This window comes from Mesoplodon mirus, assembly GCF_964341445.2.
Source record: "Mesoplodon mirus genome assembly, chromosome: 7".
Lineage (NCBI taxonomy): Eukaryota > Metazoa > Chordata > Mammalia > Artiodactyla > Ziphiidae > Mesoplodon > Mesoplodon mirus.
This window is the reverse complement of record NC_138983.1, coordinates 113561148-113584190: the sequence shown is the minus strand read 5'-3', so window position 1 is coordinate 113584190 and position 23043 is coordinate 113561148.

Below are 23043 nucleotides of genomic sequence, written 5' to 3'. Positions count from 1 at the left end.
CAGTTAAATGATGTTAATAGACTTTCTCTCCAGGAACAAGAAACCAAATTAAGGAAATGGGTTTTAGATGTGTGTTTTGATGTAGAGGTGGTGGTGGTTGTAGCTGTGACAAGCCCAGTTTATAAAAGAGAGAAAGAAGGAGAGAGAGAGAGGCAAAGAAGAAAAGGGGAGAGAAGAAAAGGGGAGAGAAGAAAAGGGGAGAGAAGAAAAGGGGAGAAGAAAGGAAAAGTGAGCCAAAGAGATAGGGTAAGCTTTGTTCCAAAAGGGCAGTCCTGGTCCTACTTGCCTTCAAAGATTTGTGACTAAAAGTATGACAGAGATACAACCTACTCCCAAGAGGGAAAGTTATGATTCTTATTCACATCTTTTTTTTTTTCCTTAAATAAGAACATCCCGGAAAATAAACAACCTGATATGTATTCAGACTCTTGTCTTTGCTCAATCATTCATGATATTGTGTTCATAGAAGAGAGTGTGACATGAATAAACATCAACAGCAAATACACAAAAATGAATTTATATCTGAATTGCAGATAATCATTATATATGTATTCACCATGAATCTCAGTCTTGACTGAACATTAAAATCACTTAGGGTGTTTTTCTTTAAATCCAAGGCTGGTCCCCAAAACACTCTCTAGGGACAAGGTCAGGACATCAGTAGTATTAAAACTCTCCAGGCTATTTTAATTTGCAAATTTAAATTATGACTGTTTTATGTGGTCCTCAGTCTAGAAGTATTGGCATTGTTTAGGTACTTTTATTAAATATAAAATCTCAGAACCTACCCCCAGACCCACAGAAGGAACAGTTTTGGGTGCAAGTAGCAGCAATCTGAGTTTTAATAAGACTTTCAGGTGATTCTGAAGCACACTATAGTTTGAAAAACTTTGATTTAGGGTCTTACTTTATACAAGGTAGTTAATGGACCTATTGGGTTGGCCAAAAAGTGCCTTTAGTTTTTAAGTAAAAGTAAAAGACACATTTTTCATTTTCACCAAGAACTTTGTTGAACAATGTATTCACCTTTTTGTTCCACTACTCTCTGCCATTTTTCAGGCAACTTCACAATTCCACCTTCCTAAAACTTTTTATCTTTTTGAGCAAAGAACTGTTCCAGGTGCCTTTTACAGTTTTTCAGGGAATCGAAATTTTTTCCATTTAAATAATGTTGTAAAGACCTAAATAAATGGAAATCCAAGGGTGCAATGTCTGGTGAATACAGCAGATGAATCAGAACTTCTCAGCCAAGCTGTAATAGTTTTTGCCTGGTCATCAAAGAAACATTCGGTCTTGTGTTACTCTGGTGGAAGATGCGTTTTCTATTGACTAATTCCAGAAGCTTTTTGTGGACTGCTGCTTTCAGTTGGTCTAATTGGGAGCAGTATTTGTTGGAATTAATAGTTTAGTCTTCCAGAAGGAGCTCATAATAGAGGTCTCCCTTCCAATCCCACCATATGCACAACATCAACTTCTTTGGATAAAGACTGGCCTTTGGTGTTGTTAGTGGTGGTTCATTTTGCTTGCCCAAATTTAATCTCTTCTTTCATTCCCTATTTGATGTTTAAATCTCCATACCTCACTTGACCTTTCTCATATGTAACAGGAGATTTAAAACTTTTGTCTTAAGGACAGATTGCATATAAAAGGCAAAAAAATAAAAGATTTACAAAAAAAATCGTAGGAGAAAATCTTTATGGTCTTGGAATAGGAGAAGCTTCCTTAAATGGTACATAAAGAGGTTAAGAACATATAAATCTTTTGTTTTGTCTTCATCAACCAGTAAGATAGTAGAAGATGGATGGACAGACTAGAAGAAGATGTGAAGATATTGGTGATACTATGTCTGAAAAATGACTCATATCTTAAATCTTTTTAAAAATCTCTCAGAATTAAGTAAGGAAAAGACATTTAAAAATAGGTGAGAGACTTGCCAGTCACATCACAAGATAGGATGTCCACTTGCCCCATAAACATAAAAAGTGTTTAACTTCATTTATTATTGGAGAAATGCAAAATAGAATCACAGTACATATAATTTTTCTAGAAGAGTGGAAATGACAAAAGAAAATTCCAAATGTTGAGAAAGATGTGGAGGAACTAGAATTCTCATGTACACTTAGTAGAAGTGTAAACTGATAAAACCACCTAGGAAGCTGTTCAACAGTTTCCAATCAAGTATAAGTTTACAGTATGACTCAGCAATTCCAGCCCTAGGAATATACCTCTATTGTATCCTATTGCTGCTGTAACAAACTACCTTAAACTTAGTGGCTTAAAACAACACAAATGTGTTATCTTACAGTTCTTTAAATCAAAAGCCTCATCAGGTCTCAGTGGGCTAAAATAGAGGTGTCTTATGTTCCTTTCAGCACATTCTAGGTTAGAGTCCCTTCTGAAGCCATTCCCAACTTCTAGAAGAGTCCTGTATTCATAGGGTCATGGCCAAGACCTCCAATATTAATGCCAGGAATGTTGGATGCTCTCACCCTTCTTCCTTCATTCTCTCTCTCTCTCTCTCTCTCTCTCTCTCTCTCTCTCTCTCTCTCTCTTTCTCTCTTGGCCAGTCTCTCTCTCTTTGTGCCTTTCTGTCATCTCTCTGGCTCTCTCTTTGCCTGTACCTCTGTCTCTGTCTCTCTTTTTCTCTATCTATCTCTCTGATTTTCTTTCTCTCTGTCTCTCTCTCCTTCTCTCTTTCCTTCACTCACTGTAGCCAGAAAAGTTTCTCTGATTTTAAAGACCCATGTGATCAATTGGGCCCATCTGAATAATCTAGGTCACTAACTCCATCCATCTTAAAGTTCTTAACTTAGCCACATCTATAAAGTCCTATTGGTCATGTAACATACTGACAGATTTAAGGATTTAGAAAGTAGTTATCAAGTTCAAAAACAGGCAAAACTCATCACTATATTAGAAATCATGATGGGGATACCCTTGTGGAGGATGTAATTTATGATTAGAAGAGGACATGGGTGGGGGACATTTCCAGGATGATATAACTGTTCTGTTTCTTATCCTGGGTTCTGGGTAAATTGTTTAGTGTGTGAAAATTATGTATGTTATGTTTAAATATTACATTTGAAAAATCTGTTGTACTAACTTCACAGAGCAGTAGATAAAATAACCAAATGATATAACAATATAGGAAATTATTTTTATTGGACTCTACTATTTGACAGATATTGTACAGATTTTTTTTCTGTTCCCACATAGCCCATATGATAAGCATTATTATCCCCATTTAACAAATGAAGGGGTTAAGAACTAGAAGGGTTAAGTAGCATAGCTAATAAAGATCACCTTGACTTAAAAAAATAGTTTTGTTTTTAACTTTTTGCTTCTATATAATGGAAATCACCTGGTACCTTACTTATATCAAACTTTATCCTTTTCTATATAATATTGGAAATTTTGACCACACTTCTTTATTAGATTCTATTTACTATTTTCTGGTCAGAGGCAAATAATTATCTATAACTACATACAGCATGTAACCAAAATATTTAGGAAAAGAGTTTTAGTTACTTCCATGCATTTTCCAGACCATAGCATTGAAACCTGAAGTGACATTGCATTCCAGAGTATACAGCCAGGACTTCTGCTTTTCAAAAAGATATTGTTCTCATAAATCATGGGAGGAAAAGAGGTCCTGGAAATGCTAAAGGAGTCTTTAGAGCTATGGGATTCCCTCAACCTTTACCAACAGGTTTCTAGAATACTCCATTTATCTCTGAAGGATCAGGTATGCTTAAGATGAACTCTTCAACACTATAGAGAATACATCCCTTGCCTAGTTTTTGAAGTAAGATTGTTTCATAGAACTTTGGGGTTGCTTCTCTACTCTAAGATTCTGAGTTTAGAAATGCTATTTGAGATGGGTCTCCCTAAATGGTAACTAAAATCTTTGGTTCTTATGTATTGGTCTTATGGTGGTTATTAGGATATTTGGTTAATCAGTTGCATACTAAAAAACAATATAATGAATTTTTAAATTTCTCATACTTTCGCCACTTCTTGGAATCAAGTTTACCATTATGTCCTGGTAAGACAAGATAGATCAGAAACAAAGGAGATTAAGATTCAACCTAAATTCAACTATGTACTTCTCTATCACATATTCTAGTTATATATTATCAGGATATATCAGGTATAGGAAATAAATCTGATGCTTTAAACATATTTAACTCCAATATTTTTAGTTTTCTTATTTATATTGGGACTTCATCATTATTTATTCCAGGCACCCATAATAATGGGTCAGAATTATTCACATAATTAAACTTGTATACTAAATATGTTTACACATTTCTCTCACACATAAACTATAAATGTGAGCTCTAAAGAGTTTTTTCATTGAGTTCCAGACTTTTAAAACATATAGTTCAAAATATTATTTTGAAAATATTTAAAATATCTATACAAATGACACTTGAAAGTGCTAGAAAAATCTTCATTTTGGAGAAGGACAGAGACTTGGGGGTGTCAACATAATAAAAAATTAGATTTTGAAGACAAATAAGAAAAATAAAAATAAAGGAAAAGCTGCATTACTATAATCACCTGACAAATGACTTCTACATTTTTATGTTCTTTTAGTTTTGGAGTAAGTAGAAAAATATTAAAAAGCGTGCCAAAATGAGATATGAGATACAGATTTTCCCCTTGTTTTCTCAACTTATAGAAATAAAAAAAATAAATAGTGCTTTTTGTTTCTGTAACTAAAAAAGGTCAAAAAGAACTTGCTAAAATGCACATCCTGACACCCGGGGGAAGATGGCGGAAGAGTAAGATGCTGAGATCACCTTCCCCCCCACAGATACATCAGAAATTCATCTACACATGGAACAACTCCTTCAGAACACCTACTGAACGCTGACAGAAGACCTCAGACCCCCCAAAAGGCAAGAAACTCCCCACAAACCTGAGTAGGGCAAAAGAAAAAAGAATAAACAGAGACAAAAGGATAGGGACGGGACCTGCACCAGTGGGAGGGAGCCGTGAAGGAGGAATGGTTTCCATACACTAGGAAGCCCTTTTGTGGGTGGAGACTGCAGGTGGCGGAGGGGGGAGGCTTCAGAGTATTGGAGGAGAGCGCAGCCACAGGGCCATGGAGGGCAAAGTGGAAAGATTCCTGCACAGAGGATCGGTGCCCTCAAGTACTCACCAGCCCAAGAGGCTTGTCTGCTCGGCCGCCGGGGAAGGTGGGGCTGGGAGCTGAGGCTCGGGTATCGGGTTTCAGGGAGAGGACTGGGGCTGGCAGTGGGAAGAGAGCCTGAAGGGGTTAGTGCACCACAGCTGGCCTGGAGGGAGTCTGGGAAAAAGTCTGGAGTTGCCGAAGAGGCAAGAGACTTTTTCTTCACTCTTTGTTTCCTGGTGTGCAAGGAGAGGGGATTAAGAGCGCTGATTAAAGGAGCTCCAAGACGGGCGTGGACAGTGGCTAAAGGCATGGACCCCAGAGACGGGTGTGGGACACTGGGGCTGCTGCTGCCACCGCCAAGAGGCCTGTGTGTGAGTGCAGGTCACTGTCCATGCCCCCTTTCTGGGGAGCCTGTCCAGCCCGCCACTGCCAGGGTCCCGGGATCCAGGGACGGCTTCCCCGGGAAAGCGCACGGAGCGCCTCAGGCTGGTGCAACGTCATGCTGGCCTCTGCCACCACAGGCTCACCCCGCACTCCATGCCCCTCCCTCCCCTCGGCCTCAGTGAGCCAGAGCCCCCAAATAAGCGGCTCCTTTAAACCCGTCCTGTCTGAGCATAGAACAGACGCCCTCTGATGACCTACATGGAGAGACAAGGCCAAATCCAAAGCTGAAACCCGGGAGCTGTGAGAACAAAGAAGAGACAGGGAAATGTCTCTGTGCAGCCTCAGAAGCAGTAGATTAAAGCTCCACAATCAACTTGATGTACCTTGCAACTGTGGAGTACATGAATAGATAACGAATCATCCCAAATTGAGGAGGTGGGCTTTGAGAACAAGATATAAGATTTTTTTCCACTTTTCCTCTTTTTACAATGAATTATCCCAAATTGAGGAGGTGGACTTTGAGGACAAGATTTAAGACTTTTGCCCCTTTTCCTCTTTTTACAACAAATTATCCCGAACTGAGGAGGTGGACATTGAGAGTAAGATTTACGATTTTTTTCCCCTTGTACCTTTTTGTGAATGTATATGTGTATGTTTCGGTGTGAGATTTCTCTGTATAGCTTTTCTTGCACCAATTGTCCCAGGGTTCTATCTGTCCATTTTTTGTTTTTTGTTTTTAATTTTTTAATACTTACTTTTTTATCTTAATAATGCTACTATATTTTATCATACTTTATTCTATTTTCCTTTATCTTCTCTATTTCTCTTTTTCCTACCTTCCCTCCCCCCTCCACCTCCTTTCATTCTTTCTTTCTTTCTTTCCTTCTTCCTGCCCTTCCTCCCTCCTGTCTTTGTTACTTTCTTTCTTTCTTTCTTTCTTTCTTTCTTTCTTTCTTTCTTCCTTCCTTGCTTCCTACCTTGCTTTCCTTCTTTATGTCTTTCTCTCTTTCTTTCTTCTACTAATTCATTCTTTCTACTTTTTCTGCCTTTTATTCTGAGCCAGGTAGATGAAAGGCTCTTGGTGCTGCAGCCAGGAGTCAGTGCTGTGCATCTGAAGTGGGAGAGCCAACTTCAGGACACGGGTCCACAAGAGAGCTCCCAGTTCAATGTAATATCAAGTGGCGAAAACCTCCCAGAGATCTCCATCTCAAAACCAGCACCCAGCTTCACTCAATGACCAGCAAGCTACAGTGCTGGTCACCCTATGCCAAGCAACTAGCAAGACAGGAACACAACACCACCCATTAGCAGAGAGGCCTAAAAAAATAATAAGGCCACAGGCACCCCAAAACACACAACCAGACATGGACCTGTCCACCAGAAAGAAAAGATCCAGCCTCATCCACCAGAACACAGGCACTAGTCCCCTCCACCAGGAAGCCTACACAACCCACTAAAACAACCTTAGCCACTGGGGACAGACACTAAAAACAACGGGAACTACGAATCTGCAGCCTGCAACAAGGAAACTGCAAACACAGTAAGATAAGCAAAATGAGAAGACAGAAAAACACACAGCAGGAGAAGGAGCAAGATAAAAACCCACAAGACATAAAAAATGAAGAGGTAATAGACAGTCTACCTGAAAAAGAATTCAGAATAATGATAGTAAAGATGATCCAAAATCTTGGAAATAGAAGAGACAAAATGCAAGAAACAGGTAACAAGGACCTAGAAGAACTAAAGATGAATCAAGCATCAATTAAAAATACAATAAATGAAATGAAAAATACTCTAGATGGGATCAATAGCAGAATAACTGAGGCAGAAGAACAGATAAGTGACGTGGAAGATAAAATAGTGGAAATAACTGATGCAGAGCAGAATAAAGAAAAAAGAATGAAAAGAACTGAGGACAGTATCAGAGACCTCTGGGAAAACATTAAACACACCAACATTCGAATTATAGGGGTTCCAGAAGAAGAAGAGAAAAAAAAAAGTACTGAGAAAATATTTGAAGAGATTATAGTTGAAAACTTACCTAATATGGGAAAAGAAATAGTTAATCAAGTCCAGGAGGCACAGAGAGTCCCATACAGAATAAATCCAAGGAGAAATATGCCAAGACACATATTAATCAAACTGTCAAAAATTAAACACAAAGAAAACATATTAAAAGCAACAAAGGAAAAACAACAAATAAAACACAAGGGAATCCCCATCAGGTTAACAGCTGATCTCTCAGCAGAAACTCTACAAGCCAGAAGGGAGTGGCAGGACATAATTAAAGTGATGAAGCAGAAAAACCTGCAACCAAGATTACTCTACCCAGCAAGGATCTCATTCAGATTTGATGGAGAAATTAAAACCTTTGCAGACAAGCAAAAGCTGAGAGAGTTCAGCATCACCAAGCCGGCTTTACAACAAATGCTAAAGGAACTTCTCTAGGCAAGAAACACAACAGAAGGAAAATACCTACAATAACGAACCCAAAACAATTAAGGAAATGGGAATAGGAACATACATATCAATAATTACCTTAAATGTAAATGGACTAAATGTTCCCACCAAAAGACACAGATTGGGAGGTGGAGATCACCTTCCTCCCCACAGATACACCAGAAATACAGCTACATGTGGAACAACTCCTACAGAACACCTACTGTATGCTGGAAGAAGACCTCAGACCTCCCAAAAGGCAAGAATCCCCCCACGTACCTGGGTAGGGCAAAGCAGAGAGATTCCCGCACAGAGGATCGGTGCAAACCGGAACTCAGCAACCGGATAGGCTTGTCTGCTCTCCCGCCAGGGTGGGCGGCGCTGGGAACTGAGGCTCGGGCTTCTGTCAGAGTGCAGAGAAAGGACTGGGGTTGGTGGCGTGAACACAGCCCGAAGGGGCTAATGCACCACAGCTAGCCAGGAGGGAGTCTGGGAAAAACTTTTGACCTGCTGAAGAGGCAAAAGACTTTTTCTTCCATCTTTGTTTCCTGGTGTGCGAGGAGAGGGGATTAAGAGTGCTACTTGGAGGAGCTCCAGAGACGGGCGCGAGCTGCAGCTGAAAGCGTGGACCCCAGAGATAGGCATGGGACGCTGGGACTGCTGCCGCCACAGCAAGGCCTGTGTGCGAGTGCAGGTCACTGTCCATGCCCCCCTTCTGGGTAGCCTGTGCAGCCCATCACTGCTGGGGTCCCGAGATCCATGGACAGCTTCCCTGGGAGAACGCATGGTGTGCCTCGGGCTGGTGCAACATCACGCCAGCCTCTGCCGCTGCAGGCTCCACCTGCACTACATGCCCATCCCTGCCCCCCGGCCTGAGTGAGCCAGAGTCCCCGAAGGGGCTGTTCCTTTAATCCTGTCCTGTCTGAGCAAAGAACTGGTGCCTTCCGGCAACCTACATGGAGAGGTGGGGCCAAATCCAAAGCTGAGAACCGGGAGCTGTGAGAACAAAGAAGAGAAAGGGAAAGCTCTCCTAGCAGCCTCAGAAGCAGTGGATTAAAGCTCCACAATCAACTTGATGTACCCTGCATCTGTGGAATATATGAATAGACAACACATCATCCCAAATTAAGGAGCCAGGAGTCAGTGCTGTGCCTCTGAGGTGGGAGAGCCAAATTCAGGACACTGGTCCACAAGAGACCTCCCAGCTCCACATAATATCAAACGGCGAAAATCTTCCAGAGATCTCCATCTCAACACCAGCACCCAGCTTCACTCAACGACCAGCAAGCTACAGTGCTGGACACACTATGCCAAACAACTAGAAAGACAGGAACACAACGCCTCGCATTAGCAGAGAGGCTGCCTAAAATCATAAAAAGTCCACAGACACCCCAAACTACACCACCAGACGTGGACCTGTCCACCAGAAAGACAAGATCCAGCCTCATCCACCAGAACACAGTCACTAGTCCCCTCCACCAGGAAGCCTACACAACCCACTGAAACAACCTTAGCCACTGGGGACAGACTCCAAAAACAATGGGAACTACAAACCTGCAGCCTGCAAAAAGGAGACCCCAAACACAGTAAGATAAGCAAAATGAGAAGACAGAAAAAAACACAGCAGGAGAAGGAGCAAGATAAAAACCCACCAGACCTAACAAATGAAGAGGAAATAGGCAGTCTACCTGAAAAAGAATTCAGAATAATGATAGTAAAGATGATCCAAGATTCTATTTCCAAGATCCAAAACCTTGGAAATAGAATAGACAAAATGCAAGAAACAGTTAACAAGGATATAGAAGAACTAAAGATGAATCAAGCATCAATTAAAAACACAATAAATGAAATGAAAAATACTCTAGATGGTATCAATAGCAGAATAACTGAGGCAGAAGAACAAATAAGTGAGGTGGAAGACAAAATAGTAGAAATAACTGATGGAGAGCAAAATAAAGAAAAAAGAATGAAAAGAACAGAGGACAGTCTCAGAGACCTCTGGGACAACATTAAAGGCACCAACATTTGAATTATAGGGGTTCCAGAAGAAGAAGAGAAAAAGAAAGGGACTGAGAAAATATTTGAAGAGATTATAGTTGAAAACTTCCCTAATATGGGAAAGGAAACAGTTAATCAAGTCCAGGAGGCACAGAGATTCCCATACAGAATAAATCCAAGGAGAAATATGCCAAGACACATATTAATCAAACTGTCAAAACTTAAACACAAAGAAAACATATTAAAAGCAACAAGGGAAAAATAACAAATAACACACAAGGGAATACCCATCAGGTTAACAGCTGATCTCTCAGCAGAAACTCTACAAGCCAGAAGGGAGTGGCAGGACATAATTAAAGTGATGAAGGAGAAAAACCTGCCACCCAGATTACTCTACCTATCAAGGATCTCATTCAGATTTGATGGAGAAATTACAACCTTTGCAGACAAGCAAAAGCTGAGAGAGTTCAGCACCACCAAGCCAGCTTTACAACAAATGCTAAAGGAACTTCTCTAGGCAAGAAACACAACAGAAGGAAAATACCTACAATAACGAACCCAAAACAATTAAGGAAATGGGAATAGGAACATACATATCAATAATTACCTTAAATGTAAATGGACTAAATGCTCCCACCAAAAGACACAGATTGGCTGAATGGATACAAAAACAAGACCATATATATGCTGTCTACAAGAGACCCACTTCAGACATAGAGACACATACAGATTGAAAGTAAAAGGATGGAAAAAGATATTCCATGCAAATGGAAATCAAAAGAATGTTGGAGTAGCAATTCTTATAGCAGACAAAATAGACTTTAAAATAATGACTATTAGAAGAGACAAAGAAGGACACTACATAATGATAAAGGGATCAATCCAAGAAGAAGATATAACAATTGTAAATATTTATGCACCCAACATAGGAGCACCTCAATACATAAGGCAAATACTAACAGCCATAAAAGGGAAAATCGACAGTAACACACTCATAGTAGGGGACTTTAACACCCCACTTTCACAAATGGACAGATCATCCCAAATGAAAATAAATAAGGAAACACAAGCTTTAAATGATACATTAAACAAGATGGACTTAATTGATATTTATAGGACATTCCATCCAAAAACAACAGAATACACATTTTTCTCAAGTGCTCATGGAACATTCTCCAGGATAAATCATATCTTGGGTCACAAATCAAGCCTTGGTAAATTTAAGAAAATTGAAATTGTATCAAGTATCTTTTCTGACCACAATGCTATGAGACTAGACATCAATTACAGGAAAAGATCTGTAAAAAATACAAACATATGGAGGATAAACAATACACTACTCAATAACGAAGTGATCACTGAAGAAATCAAAGAGGAAATTAAAAAAAATACCTAGAAACAAATGACAATGGACACACGACGACCCAAAACCTATGGGACGCAGCAAAAGCAGTTCTAAGGGGGAAGTTGGTAGCAGTACAATCCCACCTTAAGAAACAGGAAACATCTCGAGGAAACAACTTAACCCTGCACCTAAAGCAATTAGAGAAAGAAGAACAAAAAAACCCCAAAGTGAGCAGAAGGAAAGAAATCATAAAGATCAGATCAGAAATAAATGAAAAAGAAATGAAGGAAACAATAACAAAGATCAATAAACTAAAAGCTGGTTCTTTAAGAAGATAAACAAAATTGATAAACCATTAGCCAGACTCATCAAGAAAAAAAGGGAGTAAACTCAAATCAATAGAATTAGAAATGAAAAAGGAGAAGTAACAACTGACACTGCAGAAATACAAAAGACCATGAGAGATTACTAAAGCAAATCCATGCCAATAAAATGGACAACCTGGAAGAAACTGACAAATTCTTACAAATACACAACCTGCCAAGACTGAATCAGGAAGAAATAGATAATATGAATAGACCAATCACAAGCACTGAAATTGAAACTGTGATTAAAAGTCTTCCAACAAACAAAAGTCCAGGACCAGGTGGCTTCACAGGCGAATTCTATCAAACATTTAGAGAAGAGCTAACACCTATCCTTCTCAAACTCTTCCAAAATATACCAGAGGGAGGAGCACTCCCAAACTCATTCTACGAGGCCACCATCACCTTGATACCAAACCAGGCAAGGATGTCAAAAAGAAAGAAAATTACAGGCCAGTATCACTGATGAACATAGATGCAAATATCCTCAACAAAATACTAGAAAACAGAATCCAACAGCACATTACAAAGATCATACAACATGATCAAGTGGGGTTTATTCCAGGAATGCAAGGATTCTTCAATATATGCCAATCAATCAATGTGATACACCATGTTAACAAATTGAAGAAGAAAAACCATATGATCATCTCAATGGATGCAGAGAAAAGTTTTGACAAAATTCAACAACGATTTATGATAAAAACCCTGCAGAAAGTAGGCATAGAGGGAACTTTCCTCAACATAATAAAGGCCATATATGACAAACCCACAGCCAACATCATCCTCAATCGTGAAAAACTGAAACCATTTCCACTAAGATCAGGAACTAGACAAGGTTGCCCACTCTCACCACTCTTATTCAACATAGTTTTGGAATTTTTAGCAACAGCAATCAGAGATGAAAAGGAAACAAAAGGAAGCCAAATTGGAAAAGAAGAAGTAAAGCTGTCACTGTTTACAGATGATATGATACTATACATAGAGAATCCTAAAGATGCTACCAGAAAACTACTAGAGCTAAACAATGAATTTGGTAAAGTAGCATTATACAAAATTAATGCACAGAAATCTCTGGCATTCCTGTACACTAATGATGAAAAATCTGAAAGTGAAATCAAGAAAACACTCCCATTTACCATTGCAACAAAAAGAATAAAAATATCTAGGAATAAACCTACCTAAGGAGAAAAAAGACCTGTATGTAGAAAATTATAAGACACTGATGAAAGAAATTAAAGATGATACAAATAGATGGAGAGATATACCATGCTCCTGGATTGGAAGAATCAATATTGTGAAAGTGACTCTACTACCCAAAGCAATCTACAGATTCAATGCAAACCCTATCAAACTACCACCGGCATTTTTCACAGAACTAGAACAAAAAAATTCAAAATTTGTTTGGATAAACAAAAGACCCCGAATAGCCAAAACAATCTTGAGAACGAAAAATGGAGCTGGAGGAATCAGGCTCCCTGACTTCAGACTATACTACAAAGCTACAGTAATCAAGACAGTATGGTACTGGCACAAAAACAGAAAGATAGATCAATGGAACAGGATAGAAAGCCCAGAGATTAACCCACGCACATATGGTCCCCTTATATTTGATAAAGGAGGCAGGAATGTACAGTGGAGAAAGGACAGCCTCTTCAATAAGTGGTGCTGGGAAAACTGGACAGGGACATGTAAAAGTATGAGATTAGATCATTCCCTAATACAATACACAAAAATAAGCTGAAAATGGATTAAAGACCTAAATGTAAGGCCAGAAACTATCAAACTCTTAGAGAAAAACATAGGCAGAACACTCTATGACATAAATCACAGCAAGATCCTTTTGGACCCACCTCCTAGAGAAATGGAAATAAAAACAAAGATAAACAAATGGGACCTAATGAAACTTCAAAGCTCTTGCACAGCAAAGGAAACCATAAACAAGACCAAAAGACAACCCTCAGAATGGGAGAAAATATTTGCAAATGAAGCAACTGACAAAATATTAATCTCCAAAATTTATAAACAGCTCATGCAGCTCAATAGCAAAAAAACAAACAACCCAATCCAAAAATGGGCAGAAGACCTAAATAGACATTTCTCCAAAGAAGATATACAGACTGCCAACAAACACATGAAAGAATGCTCAACATCATTAACCATTAGAAAAATGCAAATCAAAACTACAATGAGATATCATCTTACACCAGTAAGAATGGCCATCATCAAAAAATCTAGGAACAATAAATACTGGAGAGGGTGTGGAGAAAAGGGAACACTCTTGCACTGCTGGTGGGAATGTGAATTGGCACAGCCGCTATGGAGAACAGTATGGAGGTTCCTTCAAAAACTAAAAATAGAACTACCATATGACCCAGCAATCCCACTACTAGGCATATACCCTGAGAAAACCATATTTCAAAAAGAGACATGTACCAAAATGTTCATTGCAGCTCTATTCACAATAGCCCAGAGATGGAAACAACCTAAGTGTCCATCATCAGATGAATGGATAAATAAGATGTGGCATATATATACAATGGAATATTACTCAGCCATAAAATGAAATGAAACTGAGCTATTTGTAATGAGGTGGATAGACCTAGAGTCTGTCATACAGAGTGAAGTAAGTCAGAAAGAGAAAGACAAATACCGTATGCTAACACATATACATGGAATTTAAGGAAAAAAAAATGTCATGAAGAACCTAGGGGTAAAACAGGAATAAAGACACAGACCTACTTGAGAATGGACTTGAGGATATGGGGAGGGGGAAGGGTAAGCTGTGACAAAGTGAAAGAGAGACATGGACATATATACAGTACCAAACGTAAGGTAGATAGATAGTGGGAAACAGCTGCATAGCTCAGGGAGATCAGCTTGGTGCTTTGTGACCGCCTGGTGGGGTGGGATAGGGAGGGTGGGTGGGAGGGAGACGCAAGAGGGAAGGGATGTGGGAACAGATGTATATGTGTGACTGATTCACTTTGTTATATAGCAGAAACTAATAAAAAACAAGAAAAAATTTAAAAAAATGCACATCCTCCCAAAATTTATTTTTGGTGCACCAGGCCAATCTGTTGAAGAAGGATACGTGAATTTCAATCTGTCTTGCCATCTCTCAACACTTCAGTGCACTTCCATCATCATTTTACATGCAAGGTTGGTAGACATGTAAGGCTACAACAGGAAAACATGGTAATTTATCACATGGAGGCTGCAACCCAGAAGACTTGGATTCAAATGCAAAAAGCTATGCCTCTCTATGCTCTGCTTTTTTTCATCCCTAAAATGAGAGTAACATTAATAATAGCACCTACCTCACAGTGTTCTTGTGACAATTAACTGAGCTGATATTTTAAAATTTCTGAGAACAATGTCCAGAGTATTAGAAATGTTGCATAAGTTTTAGCCACAGTATTATAGGCTTTTCTTTAGCTCAAGTGAAAGCATGATATTTCTTGGAAATGTAGAGGGAACTGGCCTTGAAGGCCAATAAATATATGTTTGAAAAATATTATCTTTATCCTGAAGGAGCAGCTAAAGTTATTGAAAGGATTGCCAGGACACATTCACTGGTCATCTGATTTTCAGAATGGGCTCTGAGCCCAGAGCTGGATTTAGTATCCTGTTTCTAGAGCTGTCTACTGGCCACACATTTAAATGAGTGCTTTTATTTCCCAGAAACATACAGACATCAGGCTAAGCTTTCTATACGACAATAGAAGAATCTGCACCTGACTAAGCTAAGGCAGTGCCCCTATAGGACTGCATTAAGTCCTAAGGAATGGCTTTCTGTACTACTACTGCTTGTGTAACTAGTTATGTTAGAAAGAGAGCATGTCTCGAACATGCTCGAAAGAACATGTCTCGAAAGAGAGCATGATTCTCGAACACATGAGTGAAGTAGCATGCATATAGATTTTGTTTTGTTTTGTTTTCTGTTTACACTCAACATTTAGAGAATCAACAACATGTACTACAATGTGTACCACATTGAAAGAAAACTCAAATGATATTGTTGAATTTATAAGGAAAAAAGCATTAGAGTGTTACCACTAATTTTTAAAGAGATTTACCAAATAATTCTTAAAATAAGCCATATCCCCTAGAACATTTCAAATGTTGTCAATATTCAACATGTATTTATTGAGCACTACTATGGGCCAAGTACCAATCTTACCCAATCTTAATTTAAGAGAGAGTAGATGTAGAAAAATACTGTATTAGGATTCAAACCATCTTTCTTAGCCTTTGTTATTTGACATTTATACAAGTATTTTTTGTATACTTGACATTACTAAGTATAATTTACACAGTTAATTTTCTGTCAATGGATACTTGAACCACAAAAACACTAAAATTACTTCCAGTTATAATAATACATAACTTTACTGATTTTTCCAATCAAAAGTGAATAAAAACAATAATTTAAGAATATATGACATTATTGTCCCTTATATTAACTAATGTGGTCTGTAAATTAGTATATTGCTGAATGTTACTTAAAAAAAAAGAGAATTGGAAGAGATAAACCACTGGGGAGCAAAGTTTAAACTTATATTCCTCTGTTTCTTGTAACCTGGTTATTATTTTCTTTAAATGTTTAAACAGAACAGAGGCTCTCTGAGATAGTCAACTGTTTTAGTATTTATATCTATTTTTTAATCTCACAAGAGTTTAACATTTAACTGTGAGAACTGAGATGACCCTAGAGTTTTCTTTGTTAATAAGAAATTGAATTTGTCCATTAGAGTAAAGCATAGCTTTTGACTCCACTCTTTGGCTATGTGGATGCTCTCTGAATTATTTTTTCATATTCACAGCAGGATGGCAGTTTCATTTGCAAAGCTCCTAGTCCAATTTTCATATCTATCAAAATTTAGTCCATGTGATTATGCAGATCTGAGATTTTACACTTTCTAGTCTCATTTTCTGAACTTCTTTTATCCTAAATAGATGCAACTCATGAGAAATAATGAGTCTCTAACGTCCTACTCTTAAGGATGATTTTTACAGCTCCCAAGTTTTAATTCTCCACCAAAACTTCCTCTCTAAATCCATCCTGGCTTGTTTTCTCAGTGTCTCTGTCTCCTAATGAAAGTAAAAAGAAAAATATTGATGAAAGACTAAAAAAGATTAGTAAATCAAGTATCTATAGGGCAGGATAGTTGTTCAGTTTCAAAGCTGACCCAAAATTACATATTCAACCAATTGTTCAAATAATTGAAAAACGATGAAGGGTATGTCTACCTATTTATAGAAGGGAAGGCAGTGGTGAGCCACTTCTTCTATTTATACTTGGCTGAGCAAGTGTGTATTTTTTTTTTAAATATAGAACGTCTCAAATTTCAATTACTAGCTATTGCTCCTCAATTTTTGGTAACTGTTTGGCCTTCATTTATTGTTTTCATACTTTTCTCTGTTTTCATTTGTATTTTACTGGGAAAATAGAAGAAATTGTTTGAGGTTGCTGGACCAATGTCATTTTTAAAAAATAACTTTACTGAGATATAATTTATATGACATAAAATTAACTCATTTCAAGTATATAATTCAATGGTTTTAGTATGTTCCAAGTACTGCAAGCAGCATCCTAACCAATTTTAGGAAATTTTAATAAGCATTAAAAAGAAACCCGATAGCCATTAGCATTATCTCCCCATTTCTTGCCCAAATCCTCCAGGCACAGGCAACTACTAATACATGTTCTCTTTATACATTTGCTTATTCTGGACATTTCATACAAATGACATAGAATATGTGGTCTTTAGTGACTGGCTTCTTTTAGCTAGTATAATGTTTTAAAGGTTTATCCATGTTTTGACATATATCACTACTTTATTTCTTTTAGAGCCAAATGATAGTCATTTGTATGTATATACTACATGTTGTTTATCTGTAAATTAGTTAATGCATTGGTTAAATTTTTGGCCATTTTTTGGAATGCTGCTATGAACATCTATGTAATTTTTTTCCAAAACTTTTAGTGGAATATAGTTGACTTACAATGTTGTGTTAGTTTCCAGTGTACAGCAAAGTGAATCAGTTATACATATACATATATCCACTCTTTTTTAGATTCTTTTCCCATATAGGCCACTACAGAGTACTGAGTAGAGTTCCCTGTGCTATACAGTAAGTACTTATTAGTTATCTATTTTATATATAGTAGTGTGTATATGTTAATCCCAATCTCCCCATTAATCCCTCTCCTCCTCTTATGCCCTGGTAACCATAATTTATTATGATTACTCTATTTCTGTTTTGTAGATAAGTTCATTTCTATGATTTTCTTTAGATTCCATATATAAGTATATTGTATGATATTTGTATTTCTTTGTCTGACTTACTTCATTCAGTATAAAAATCTCTAGGTCCATCCATGTTGCTGCAAAAGGCATTCTTTAATTCTTTTTTATGGCTGAGTAATATTCAGTTGTATATATGTACCATTTTTCTTTGTCCATTCTCCTGTTGATGGACATTTAGTTTGCTCCCATGTTCTGGCTATTGAAAATAGTGCTTCAATGAGCATAAGCGTGCATATATCTTTTTGAATTATGATTTTCTCCAGATATATGCACAGGAGTGGGATTGCTGGATCCTATGGTAGCTCCATTTTTAGTTTTTAAGGAAACTCCATACCGTTCTCCATAGTGGCTGTACCAATTTACATCCTCACCAACAGTGTAAGAGGGTTTCCTTTCTCCACACCTTCTCTAGTATTTATTGTTTGTAGATTGTTTGATGATGGCCATTCTGAGAGGTGTGAGGTGATATATCATTTAGTCTTGATTTGCATTTCCCTAATAATTAGTGATGTAGAGCATCTTTTCTGTACCTCTTGGTCATCTATATCTCTTCTTTGGAGAAATGTCTATTTAGATCTTCTGCCCATTTTTTGATTAGGTTGTTTGATTTTTTTGATATTGAGCCACTTGAGCTGTTTGTATATTTAGGAGATTAATCCCTTTTTTGTTGTTTCATTTAAAAATATTTTCTCCCATTCTTAGGGTTGCCTTTTTGTTTTGTTTATGGTTTTCTTTATTGTACCAAAGCTTTTATGTTGCATTAGGTCCCATTTGTTTTTTATTTTTATTTTCATTACTCTAGAAGGTGGATCAAAACAGATCTTGCTGTAATTTATGTCAGTGTGTTCAGCCTATTTTTTTCCTCTAAGAGTTGTAGAGTATCTGGCCTTATATTTAGGTCTTTAATCCATTTTGAGTTTATTTTTGTGAATGGTGTTAGGGAGTATTCTAATTTCATTTTTTTTACATGTAGCTGTCCAGTTTTCCCAGAACCACTTATTGAAGAGACTGTTGTTTCTCCATTGTATATTCTTGTCTCCTTTGCCATAGATTAGGTGACCATAGGTGCATGAGTTTACCTCTGGACTTTCTATCAAGTTCCATTGATCTATATTTCTGTTTTTGTGCCAGTACCATACTATTTTGATGACTGTATCTTTGTAGTATAGTCCTAAGTCAGGGAGCCTGATTCCTCCAATTCCGTTTTATTTTCTCAAGATTGCATTGGCTATTTGAGATCTTTTGTGTTTCCATACAAATTGTACAATTTACTCTAATTCTGTGAAAAATGCCATTTGTAATTTCATAGGAATTGCATTGAATCTGTAGATTATTTTGGGTAATACAGTCATTGTGATAATATTGATTCTTCCAATCCATGAACCTGGTATATCTCTTCATCATTTGTTTGTGTCATTTTTATTTCTTTCATTAGTATCTTATAGTTTACTGAGTATAGATCTTTCGCCTCCTTAGGTAGGTTTATTCCTAGGTATTTTATTGCTTTTGTTCCAATGGTAAATGGGATCATCTCCTTAATTTCTCTTTGTGATATTTCATTGTTAGTGTGTAGGAATGCAAGAGATTTCTGTGCCTTAATTTTGTATCCTGCAACTTTACCAAATTCTTTGATGAGCTCTAGTTTTCTGGTAGCATCTTTAGGATTTTCTATGTATAGTATCACGACATCTACAAATGGTGACAGTTTTACTTTTTATCCAAGTTGGATTCCTTTTATTTCTTTTTCTTCTCTGATTGCTGTGGCTAGGACTTCCAAACTATGTTGAATAATAGTGGCAAAAGTGGTTATCCTTTTCTTGTTCCTGATCTTAGAAGAAATGCTTTTAGTCCAAAAGCAGCAGAATACACTTTCTCCTCAGGTGCATATGGAACATTCTCCAGGATAGATAACATCTTGGGTCACAAATCAAGCCTCAGTAAATTTAAGAAAGTTGGAATCATATCAAGCATCTTTTCCAACCACAGCATTATGAGATTAGAAATCAATTACAGGAAAAAAAGAAAACAATTAAAAACACAAACACGAGAGCTTAAAGATGGCAGAAGAGTAGGAGGTGGAGATCACCTTCTTCCCCACAAATATATTAGAAATACATCTGCATGTGGAACTGCTCCTATAGAACACCTACTGAATGCTGTCAAAAGACCTCAGACCTCCCAAAAGGTGAGCAACTCCCCAAGTACCTGGATAAGGCAAAATAAAAACAGAAAAAAAACAGAGACAAAAGAATAAGGATGGGACCTGCACCAGTGGGAGGGAGCTGTGAAGGAGGAAAGGTTTCCACACACTAGGAAGCCACTTCATGGGTAGAGACTGCGGGTGGTGGAGGGGGGGAGCATCAGAACCACAGAGGAAAAGGTGGCAACAGGTGTGAGGAGGGCAAAGCAGAGAGATTCCAGCACAGAGGAATGGTGCCGGCTAGAACTCACCAGCTCGAGAGGCTTGTCTGCTCACCTTCCGGGAAGGGAGGGTGCTGGGAGCTGAGGCTCGGGCTTCCATTGGATCCCAGGGAGAGGACTGGGGTTGGTGGCATTGAACACAGCCTGAAGGGGGCTAGTGAACACAGCTAGCCAGTAAGGAGTCCGGGAAATATTCTGGAGCTGCCAAGAGGCAAAAGACTTTTTCCTTCCTCTTTGTTTCCTGGTGCACAAGGAGAGGAGATTAACAACAGAGCTTAAAAGAGCTCCAGAGAGGGGCATGAACCATGGCTATCAGCAAGGACACCAGAGACGGGCATGGGATGCTAAGGCTGCTGCTGCCACCAACAAGAATCCTGTGAACAAACACAGGTCACTATCCACACTGCCCCTACTGGTAGCCTGTGCAGCCCGCCACTGCAAGAGTCCCCTGATCCAGAGACAAATTCCCCAGGAGATCGCACAGAGTGCCTCAGGCTGTAGTAACATTACATTGGCCTCTGCCACTGCAGGCTCACCCCACATCTGTACACTTCCTCCCCCCCAGCCTGAGTGAGCCATAGCCCCCGAATCAGCTGCTCCTTTAGCCCAGTCCTGTCTGAGCGAAGAACAGACACCCTCAAGTGACCTACATGCAGAGGCAGGTCCAAAATCAAAGCTGAACACCAGGAGCCGTGGAAAGAAAGAAGAGAAAGGGAGATCTCTCCCAAAAGCCTCAGGAGCAGTGGATTAAAGCTCCACAATGAACTTGATATACCCTGCATCTGTGGAATACCTGAATAGACAACAAATCATCACAAATTGAGGAGGAGGACTTTGGGAGTAAGATATAGTTTTTTTCCCCTTTTTGTGAGTGTGTATGTGTATGCTTCTCTGTGTGCTTTTGTATTTTACCATTTGTCCTAGGGTTCTGTCAGTCCGTTTCTTTTTTCTTTAAAATTTTTTTTCTTAATAATTACTTTTTATTTTAAAAACTTTATCTTATTTTACTTTACTTTACTTTATTTTAACCTCTTTTTTGCTTACTTTCTTTCTAGTTTTTCTCCCTTTTATTCTGAGATGTGTGGATGAAAGACTCTTGATGCTCCAGGCAGGAATCAGTGCTGTGCCTCTGAGGTGAGAGAGACAACTTCAGGACACTGGTCCACAAGAGACCTCCCAGCTCCACGTAATAACAAATGGTGAAAATCACCCAGAGATCCCCACCTCAACGCCAAGACCCAGCTCCACTCAATGACCAGCAGGCTACACTGCTGGGTACCCTGGCCAACAAACTAGCAAGAAAGAAACACAACCCCATCCATTAGCAGAGAGGCTTCCTAAAAATCATAATAAGGACACAGATACACCAAAACACACCACCAGACGTGGACCTGCCCACCAGAACGAAAAGATCCAGTCTCATCCACCAGAACACAGGCACTAGTCCCCTCCACCAGGAAACCTACATAACCCACTGAACCAACCTTAGCCACTGGGGACAGACACCAAAAACAACAGTAACTACTATCCTGCAGCCTGAGAAAAGGAGACCCAAAACACAGTAAGTTAAGCAAAATGAGAAGACAAAAAAACACACAGCAGGAGAAGGAGCAAGATAAAAACTCAATGAAGCTAACAAATGAAGAGGAAATAGGCAGTCTACCTGAGAAAGAATTCAGAATAATGCTAGTAAAGGTGATCTAAAATCTTGGAAATAGAATAGAGAAAATATAAGAAACATTTAACAAGGACTTAAAGAACTAAAGAGCAAACAAACAATGATGAACAACACAATAAATGAAATTAAAAATTCTCTAGAAGGGATCAATAGCAGAATAACTGAGGCAGAAGAATGGATAGGTGACCTGGAAGATAAAATAGTGGAAATAACTTCTGCACAGCAGAATAAAGAAAAAAGAATGAAAAGAACTCAGGACAGTCTGAGAGACAACTGGGACAACATTAAATTCACCAACATTTGAATTATAGGGGTCCAAAAGAAGAAGAGAAAAAGAAAGGGACTGAGAAAATATTTGAAGAGATTATAGTTGAAAACTTCCCTAATATGGGAAAGGAAATAGTTAATCAAGTCCAGGAAGCACAGAGAGTCCCACACAGGATAAATCCAAGGAGAAATATGCCAAGAAACATATTAATCAAACTATCAAAAATTAAATATAAAGAAATCATATTAAAAGCAGCAAGGGATAAACAACAAATAGCACACAAGGGAATCCCCATAAGTTTAAGAGCTCATCTTTCAGCAGAAACTCTGCAAGCTAGAAGGGAACAGCAGGACATATTTAAAATGATGAAGGAGAAAAACCTACACCCAAGATTACTCTACCCAGCAAGGATCTCATTCACATTTGATGGAAAAATTAAAAACTTTACAGACAAGCAAAAGCTAAGAGAATCCAGCACCACCAAACCAGGTTTACAACAAATTCTAAAGGAACTTCTCTAGGCAGGAAACACAAGAGAAGGAAAACACCTACAATAACAAACCCAAAACAATTAAGAAAATGGGAATAGGAACACACATATCGATAATTACCTAAAACGTAAATGGATTAAGCGCTCAAACCAAAAGATTTAGACTGGAAAAATTGATACAAAAACAGGACCTGTATATAT